The sequence below is a fragment of the Vipera ursinii genome (assembly GCF_947247035.1).
Source record: "Vipera ursinii genome assembly, chromosome: 3".
NCBI classification, from domain to species: Eukaryota; Metazoa; Chordata; class Lepidosauria; order Squamata; family Viperidae; genus Vipera; species Vipera ursinii.
Genome location: NC_139516.1, coordinates 50,094,858 through 50,105,538, shown reverse-complemented (window position 1 = coordinate 50,105,538; position 10,681 = coordinate 50,094,858).

Genomic DNA, 10,681 nt, shown 5'->3' with positions numbered 1-10,681 from the left:
AAAAGACATAACCTCTCCCTTCTCTGTGTTTTGGGGTTATTCATAGATGCTTTGGATTATATTGTTCTATTCTTACATGGAAAGTTCTTTTCTGTAGGAAAATAAATGAAGGTCTCTTATAGATTATAATGTCCAATCACTATACAAGACATTACTGCTGCTGTTATTGTTACTATAGCACAATGCTATATACAAGTTAAAACAGTCTTCAATTATGTCTCAGCACATGAATGTCAAATAAGAGAACTCTTGCTGAAACTATTACTTGCTACTTTCACCTTATAGGTTTTATTTCATTTTGTATATTCTAGTATCTTACATGCTGAAATGCTATAAAACGTAAAGCAGATTTGAGGCAACAATAAAGAGAGATGGTCCCTTCATTACCTGTATAATCTCTCTTTTGATCTGGAAATGTTAAAGAGTAAAATGCAAAGATACTGTGATGATTCCAAGTGATAAAGAAATAGCATTTCCCCAGTTTAATGCTTTTAACACAGATTCCAATGTTTTATGCCTGAAGGAAAGGAAATTGATTTCTTGTGGAAGCCAGTAGAAACACTGTTTCCTCACTTATTAATAGTGAGACATATTGCATTTTGGAGATGCTTGTCCACCTAATAGTTACAACAGAGAAAAAAAATCAACATGGTTACTCTTTATTGTTACTGTAAAAAGGCTAATGTGGTTTCTGGCTGCATTAAGAGAATCAACATTTGCAAACCTCAGGAAATAATAGTTCCAATTCACTCTGCACTTTGAAATAATTGTTTTTTTCTTCTGGGCATAGCAGAAACTGCAATAGGCTTAGGGGTGGCAGTAATTGGCATATAGAAGATAATTCTTATGAGAATCATATATTAAAGGAATTGGACTTGTTTAGCTTGGAGGGGGATAAAAGTGAAATACAGTAACCTCTGGAAACTCTAACACAGAAGACTGCAATACTGGGTATCTAATTTACACAGGAATTATGGTGAACCCATTGGTGGATTAACACAAGCTCCAATTCATCCTTCCAGTGTAATTTTGCCTGCAGAAAATGGCCTTTTCTCCTGAACTGATTTAATAATGATTGTTTTGGATAATCACAAGGCTTTCAAGTGCTGCCAAATAACAAGTGTTGTTCATATAACATGTTTTATTTGGCTACTGAATTAACCCAGAGTCCAGGCTCAAATAATTTTTTGAACCAAAGGTCAGAGTTCACACAATCCACTAAGCCAGGAAAAAAGACACCAAAGATGAAACTAAACAAATGTGGCATCTTATGCAAATGCACACCTTAGATATAGGTAGTCCTTGAATTATGACCACATTTGAGTGCAAAATTTCTGTTGCTAAGTGAAACGTTTGTTAACTTAGTTTGCCTCATTTTACAACTTTTCTTGCCACAGTTGTTAAGTGAATCACTGTAGTTGTTAAACTAGTCAAACTGTGGTTAAGTGAATTTGGCTTCCCCACTGACTTTGCTTGTCAGACGTTCACAAAAGGGGAACATCATAAATATGAGTCAATTATCAAGCATCTCAATTTTGATCACATGACCATGGATGGGGATGCTACAATAGTGAATGTGAAAAACTGGCCATAAGTCACTTTTTTCAGTGCTGTTGTAACTTTGACTGGTCACTAAATGAACTGTTGTAAGTCGAGGACTACCTATATATGCGGCAGCAATTGGAGCCTGCAACTGCATTTTATAGATCATCAAAAACCCATTGGCCTTTCTAGACCCCACCCTTAGTCTTTGCATAGTTATAATCAGGCTTTATGTACAAGTCCATAATTTGTTGCATTGTTTGTTATCTTGAACAGAAATAATCATACACACAGAAGGATTCTAGCACAGAACATTCCTTGTTCTATACAATAGCACTCTCTATGTAGAGTTCTGTTTATGCAATTTTTTTGAGTGTGGGACTATGTCCTGGAAGGACTTTCTGCCCTCATTTATCTTATTTTCAGATGCATTTACATGTGACAAAGGAAACATTTTGATATATAGTCTTCTATAATGGAAATATAATTTTCCTGTGTTTACACATATATATATATGTATGTGCATATTTATGTATACTTATATGCATATATCTCAGTATTTTCAATAGCTGCAAGAAATTAATGAAATATTTCACATTCTTCTGCTGAGGTGATCAGTGATTAGAACACCTGCATGCTTCCCCTATTTTTCAGTATCTACTTTACCATCTAGGTAAAGGTCAGGGGTCAGGGGTCAGCAACCTGAAACAGTGAAAGAGCCACTGGTTCCCTCACAAAAGGAAAAACTGGGAGCCGCAAAAAAATGTGTGCACATGCGCAGAACAGGGTTTGACTGAAGAGTGGAGCCAAGGCGAGATATGCACCTACCCTGCATATTTGAATTGATTGGTTGAACTTTTTAGTCCCACTTTTTTTGGGGGGGAACTGCACATGGCAGAGAACTGGGAGCCGCAGGAGACGGCTGAAAGAGCTGCATGCGGCTCCGGAGCCGCAGGTTGCAGACCTGTGATCTAGGTGGAGAACAAGATATTCTGGCTTTTCAGCAGAAGAGAAAGTATTTAATGGCTACAATCTGAACAGATTTATTTTTTTTAAAGCACACTGTTTAACCTACTAACATTACACACACACACACACACACACACACACACACACACACACACAAGCCTCAGTTGTTGGTGGAGCCACACAGAAACTAACTCTGCAATTTATTGCATAGGCTGGTAATAATTGCCAGGAATTAGCTCTGGAACGATTTGTAGAAAACTTGTTTTGTTTTGACACTAAAATATATTTTCATTGACTCTTTTGTGTTCTGAACATTTAGATAAGAAACACCATGCATGGCAGGGAAGCAGTGGGATTCTGAATGCTGAGATAATTTCAATCGCAATTATATGCATATTATTTTAGAAAGCTGGCTTAACATGTTTATAATGAAACAGAGGATAGAAGTCTTTGGAAGGAAGAAATAAAACTGGATGTCATTCTTACATACCGGTAGTTGTGCTTTTCTAATTCCCAACAATTCTGGAGGTCCCAAATAGTTTACCTCTTAAAAACTGTTTGGGATAAGTATATCTATCATACTGCAGCAGATGAAAACTATTTCCATGCAACTGTTACTTTATGGGCAACTATGGCCATTTCAAGGATAAAACTGATCAGAATTTTGATTGACTTACCATCAGTAAAATCATTCTAGTGTTTAACCACTCCCGTTTGCAGGAACAGTTAAGAGTTAAACATGCATTGGTACTGTCATACAGTTATTTTGGAATAAAAACAGAAAAAATAATTGGAGAAAAGTTTCATTTTTACCCAAACCAGGGACTGAAAATGGGTAATGAGGACTCCTAGCAGTACACAGACCAGAATTTGCTGAGTACAGCAATAAAACATGAGCAAAGAGGTTGATGCAATAAAAGAGATGCTTTCTTTCTTCTTTCTTTCTTTCTTTCTTTCTTTCTTTCTTTCTTTCTTTCTTTCTTTCTTTCTTTCTTTCTTTCTTTTCTATTTATTTATTTATTAAACCCATATTTCCAGGGTTGTTAAAACTATACTTCAAATAGAAACAGAAATCAGAGCTATTTGAAGGTGCTTCCATATTTCTTTTTTAAAATTTGTACTACTGGCACAATAAACTCATTGCCATTTTTAACGAGTTAAAAGATTAACTGAAGCAATCAAACTGATTACAGTGGGCTGTGACTGAACTGACATCAAATGAGATCTTATCTTCTACAACAGGGGTCCCCAACCCTTGGTCCATGGATAGGCACTGGGCTGCAGCATGCCAGAAACCGGGCTGTGCAAACAAGTAAAGCCCCATCAGCGGGATCCAGGCAGCATGCAAAACCATGCCCCCTCCAGTCCCTGGAAAAAAACCTCTCCATGGAACCAGTCTCTGGTGCCCAAAAGGTTGTGGGCCGCTGTTCTACAATAACAAAGATGGCATTGAGCTGTGGAAGAAGGTTATCTTTACTAATCCATGGTAGACACAGAGTTAAATTGTTTCAGAAATATGTTTGATTAGTCCCTTAATATTGGTGGCATTTAGCCATTCTAAATAGCTGGGAACTTTCCAACAATTGGTTAATATATTTCTTACAAAGAAGCTACAGGTACAAAAAAAATTAGCTTTACACATCATTCTAAACTGTAATGTAATTGTTTGGAGCTTCATGCAGTGGATGAAGTCAGCCACTGTAGCTTGCTGTTACGTATAAACTAGATCTCTATGGCGTATTCAGCATGCAACGCTTAAAAAAATCCTGCCTTAGCTGGTTATGCAAACCATGTCTCTGTGTGCACTTTTTGTAAAATGTAAGCAATTATCTCTGCATGCTTTCTACAATTCTTGCTGCCAATGGAGTTCCTAAGGAGTCTGACTAGGTACTCTCGTCTGATGCAGTTTAACCCAGAAAGGGTTGAATTTTCCATCCCCATGCCAAGAAGTATGCTATGGTTTCCAGTAGCTGCTGGTTAATGCCTGCCAGCTTCACCTGGCCTTGATCCTTTTCCATCAAGCCAAGATCTCTGTCTCACTGCCAGTTTGTCCAGGGTCTGGAATAGCAGCTGTTAATTGTTCTACTATTCTTTGCTATAACTGAGTCGTCACTCATTCTTACTCTCATATTAAAAGCCCGAATTTCCCAAGGGAAAGCTGTCACCTCACCTAGGGAAAAGTACTTGCAAAACATCCAGAGATATGCCAATGGGGAAAGAAAATGTATTTTTAACACAGAATGACTTCATTTCTGAATTAATTTATTTCTCTTGACAATAGAAAACAAGCATTGGGCTTCATTATTATTTTATTAGTGTACTAGGCACTTAAAACAAAAATAAATATATAATAAGGACAACAGGACAAAATCAAAAGCCTACAGAATAACCTCAATCATATGGTTATAAAAATGCTTTTCAAATTAAAATTGAATTGATTGGAAAAATAAAAGGCACCTAGCACCAAAAAAGGCTGTTAACAATGGTTCATCAGGTGATCCATTCTGGAAAGAGTGTTTCTCTCCCCCCCGCCCCCCATTTTAACAATCACCTTATTATGTCATTTTAAAATGTTCAGTTTTAACTTTTTTTGATATACCAATGCTGAAAGGCAAGAGATTAATACATTAACATAATCAACTTATATATACAATAACTTAATAAACAAATAAATGGAGTACTAATCAAGAAAATCCACACTTCAAAACTCATTTCAAAAAAGTACCCCCAGATGTATTTCAGAAGATGATCTTATGATGTGGGTAAGTATATAAAGCTTAATAACAGCTCTTCAAATTTCAGTTGCTTTGCAGATGGCAAAGCATTGTTGTAATCTTGCTGTTAACAAACTTGCTGTTTATGTTGGAATAATTATAAATTTGGGTTTATTTCCAAGGCAGTTCCATGTATAATGATATTTCAATGTTCCAAAATAGAAATTTCCAGATAGTTATAGATAAGTAGTTATCAATTATAGATAGTTATCAATTATACTTCATCAGTAGAGTTGTAATATATATTTCAGTCTAATTCAGCATTTCTCAACATCAACAACTTTAAGATACGTGGACTTCAACTCCCAGAATTCCCCAGCCAGCATGCCACAAAATGACATGAAGATGTATAATAAGTCTTCTAAAACTGGATTGTTCATCCTCCTCCTATTTTCAAGATTTGGATATTTCTTCAATAAAATGTTGTAACGTAATTTATCCCAAAGCATTACTTAAAATCATACATACATAGCTAGGATTTATTTCGTCTTTTTACTTCACAGACCCCAATAGTTTCATATCATGGTGATGCCACAGAAATCCTGTCCTTTTCTAAACTACATAATACAGCATCAAAACACATCCACAAAATGGGCAGGGCATGAACATTTTTTCATCATTTCTCTCCCCCCTCCCCCGCTACATATGCCTGTGCAGATACCAGTGCTTAATTATGGAACTGGGTCTGAGACCCCAGGGTTTTAAAAAAAATATTTAGATTTACTGTTTATATTGCAATGCTACCTTTTCTTGGGCTTTTTATATGGTTATTGTTTATCGGCTGATTTTAGTTTTTGCTGTTTTTAACTCCCTCCCCTTTTTTTCCTATCCAAATAAGCTCACAATCATTTATCTAACCTACTTGTGTCTATTAACAGCAGGCAGGTGCCCTTGCATGGATACCATGTTTGTAATAGCATGCACATTTTATGTTATCTCTGGCACAATAGATTGCCTTTACGACCATCAGATTGCAGTAGCTTAGACTGCCAACTTCTGATAAAGGATTCTTAAACACTGTGGAATGGGCAGGAACTTGTACAAATATAAATGCATCCCAGCGAATGCGAAGGGCTGGGGCAGGAAAGCTGGTTGGAATCGGAGGTTCCTGCATCACATCCTTTCACCTAGTAACCTACTCTGAAACTACCCTGTTTCCTAAAGATTAGCAACTGAATGACAAACACAGCCTTCCCCAATAGAGACTGGCTTTATTGCAACTGTTCAGATGGCTCAGAAGGAAGAACATCAGGCTAAAGCACACTAGGTCTTCTCTATAGTTTAATGCCATTCCAGATAAACTCTTCCAGACTGGTGGTTCTCTGGATTTGGCTCCTGATTCTCTCACCACAAGCCCTCTTTGCCTTAGGTTGAAATATTGAGCCAATGGGGTCAGCTGCTCTTCTCTCTGACAGTAGGCATATGAATTCCTGATACCCTTGTCACTTCCTTCCTCACTGCATACTAACCACAAGGTTTCCCGGTCATATAAAGCTTGTGCATTCCAATGAATAATGGAAAGGACATATTCTAAGTCTGCGGTCACTTTAAGGTTAATCTCTAGCTTCATAGGAAGGGAAGCAAGACTTGTTTTCCCCTTCCCAAAAGTTGGCAGTGACCTGAAGTCTGTTTTGGATTGTGATCTAGCTTCAAAGCTGGTGTATCCATTGCATACAATACATAACCCACACAGATAGTTATAGATTGAACAAAATTGAACTCTAACTTCTACTACCTACCTTTGTGATTCCCTATCTGGAACTGCCACTCTAATCAATTTAAGGCACGGGTATCAAACTCGCCACGTCACATGACGTGTTGCAACGTAGCAAGATTTTTTTTTGTATTGCCGGAGCTAGGGTGGGTGCAGCCTCTATATGATGCAATCGGCAGTTTGACACCCCTGATTAAGGCCTTACAAGAGGTTTATTGCCTCAGTCAGCTGCCTCCTTAAGAGCCACAAAAATACATCATTAAGTTGCTCTACAGCCAGCTGCTGTGGCCATTAAAGGTAATTCTCATTTGGCACCTGTCTTGTTTAGCGACTGCTTAGTTACCAGAGTGATAAAAAAGTAACTTTGTGGCCAATTGTCACAATTACAACCTTCACAGGACCGTAATGCAAAGGAAAGCTGAAGTGAGATTTAAAAAACCATAGTTGCAGTGACCACTCTGTTTATAAATCAAGTTGCTGGTCACAATTGTGGTTGCTAAACAAGGACTACCTATACACAGTACCAGACCTGCTTCCAAATAGGGGCACTGCCATTATCATGTATCATGCACAGTGCTCTGTAAAAAACTGTTTTGCTCCTGCTGCTAGCACACAATTTGTCTCCTGAGCACTAAGGGCTTAGATCCAACAAAATAACACCACTGTAGCTGAAACTGTCTTTGCCTTTCTGGAGGGAGTCTTCTCTAAGCCCAAATGAACATGTTTTTTTTCCAATTAATATAACTTTTTTTTGGGTGGACTTAGACTCTCTTTCCCAATGCAGTGGACCAGGTCACTTTCTGTTTTATATAGCAATAGCAATAGCACTTAAAAATTATATAGTGCTTCAATGTACTTTACAGTCCTCTCTAAACAGTTTATCGAGTCAGCATATTGCCCCCAATCTGGGTCCCCATTTTGCTGACCTTGGAAGGACGGAAGGCTGAGTCAACCTTGAGCTGGACAGGATTGAACTGCTGGCAGTCAGCAGAATTAGCCTGCAGTACTGTGCTCCCACTGTGCCTACAATGGACCAGGTTACTTGCTGTTTTGTATGTGCCTACACAGTTTCTTAACAATTTCACACTTGGGAAACATTTTGCCAATTGATTTTTAACAAAATTGTCATTCGTAGCAAATGGCAAATTGTGTTGCAGTAAAATAAAACCTGTCATAAAGTCAGTGGCTGCCTCTGTCTGTTATTGTATATAATCTATTGTTGATTGTACTGTATGTTTTGCCAAGTATCAGGGTAATGATCTGGTACCCAGGCAACTGGATCTTTTGGAACCAGAGACAATGAACAGTCCAATAAATAAAGGAATTTTGAACTTCTTTATTATTAGTTCAAGCATTGAAAAGCATAACACAAAAAGCATACATACTTGATGTGACTACAGATTAAGCTTTAGAATGTATTTTTGACCAGAATTGTATGATGAGGCTTTAAATATTTGTTTATAAGGGAGGAGAGGTTTCTTCCGCATTATGTGTTAGAGAAAATGTTACTTTAGATTATAAAACTGAGTTTTTAAATTAAGCTTAAAATATATATGTTAATATTTCTATTAGCTCTCAATAGACTTTGGTTGATCAGGACTGGATGATGTGTTTTTGTAATGTGACTGTTGACAAGGGATGAGATATGGGAAGAAGAGCTTTTTTAAAAAATTGAGGTAGCAGAGAAGGTGTCAGGTTAGCTATATTGTTTATATTTGTCTGGAGGGAGGAGGGAGTCCTCTTATATATTTATCTATCTTTTCTTTTTCTTTTTTTCCCACTTTTCTTATTTTCTTTACTTTTTGTATTTGTCTTAGTCTGTATTACCGTAGCTTTTTTATTTTTGTATTAGTAAACTTTAATAAATTTATTTTTAAAAATAATGATGGGGCTACAATGATGCAACATAAGTTTATATGTGGAGTGGCTGAGCCTTGGTGGCACAGTGGTTAGAATGCAGTGTTGCAGGCTAACACTGCAGGCTAACTCAGCATTCCCACTGCCAGTAGTTCGATTCTGACCGGCTCAAGGTTGACTCAGCCTTCCATCCTTCTGAGGTCAGTAAAATGAGGCCCTGGATTGTTGGGGGTAATATGCAGACTCTGTAAACCAGCACTGTACAGCTCTGTAAAAGCACTATATAACTCTAAGTGCTATTGCTATTGTTATATGTGTGTTGCATATATAAAAGGCAGAGCTTCAATCACAAAACTATGGCGACCATCTTGACATTTTTGATGGCATGCTGCAGATAATTGCTAAACATGAACATGAGCTTATTACCACCAAAGGGCATTTTAAACTTTCTTTATTGATCCTATGCTTGATAAGTGCCTATGTATCCCTTTACATCACGAATCCCCACCATGGCACATTGAGAAATTACAGGCATATGTTTGCATTTTAGTACGGTCCTATAAATCCACTGTTCTCTACAAAGACTAAGGAACCAATTATAATTTCATAATGCTTTGCTTGGATTTCCCAATGATTTGCTTGCGTGTAGTGGAAAAATAGAGGGACGCGGTGGCTCAGTGGGTTAGGACGCTGAGCTTGTCGATCAGAAGGTCAGCAGTTTGGCGGGTCGAATCCCGAGTGCCGCGTAACAGAGTGAGCGCCTGTTACTCGTCCCAGCTTCTGCCCACCTAGCAGTTCGAAAGCACGTAAAAATGCAAGTAGAAAAATAGGGACCACTACGGTGGGAAGGTAACAGCGTTCCGTGCGCCTTTGGCGTCTAGTTATGCCGGCCACATGACCACGGAGACGTCCTCGGACAAGCGCTGGCTCTTCGGCTATGAAACGGAGATGAGCACCGGCCCCTAGAGTCGGAAACGACTAGCACGCATGTGCGGGGGAACCTTTACCTTTACCTTTACCTTTAGTGGAAAAATAAGATTGTTGCAAATGAAGTCCTTTTCTACATAAGCAAATTAGGGCCTTTTCACACAATAGCAGAAAACTAAACCAGCATAATGTTTGCTGTCCCCATTGCTGAACCCAATCCTGCCTCAAACGCCTATGTTTTGATTCACTGCTAAAAGGCGCTGTCCTGATCATGCGTGCCAGGGCATCATATAGGAACATAATTGCTTGAGTCCTCAGTTTTGCTCATCTTCTTTTTCAGCGTGTCATCAGAACGTGAAGAATCAGCTACCAATCCTGGCATTGCAGGGCCAGTAAGACTACACATTTAACTGTAGGGCTTTTCTCATCACCTCATCTTCCTGGGCATTTTTGCTAGCAACTGTCTGTTGCAACCTGAGCTGAAGTTTGTTAGGTTTTTTTTTAAAGAGTATTAGGGTCATTAAGCTGAGTCATAATCAACGCTTTAACTTAGAATTTCTCCTCCCTTCCGTTTCTTTCTTGATTGAAGCAACACATGCAGACTTCTGTTTTCTGTTGTATTTGGAAGGCAATGGGGTGCTTCAAAGTTCAGCTGGAAGGTCAATGGGACTTGGAATAAAATCCAAAGCTTCTCCTTTGTGTATTTTCCTGCACAGCACTTTTTTGCTGTGATGTCTCTTTTGTAGAGAGGAAGTCTCTACAAGTACAAATACAGTAAGATAAAGAACTATTGATGAATCTCTTTGTTTTGTTTCTTTCGCTCTCTTCTTTAGGTTACATTTTATTACCCTAAACATCTTCTCTAGGGGGAGGGTAAATATAGCATGAAGAATTCTAC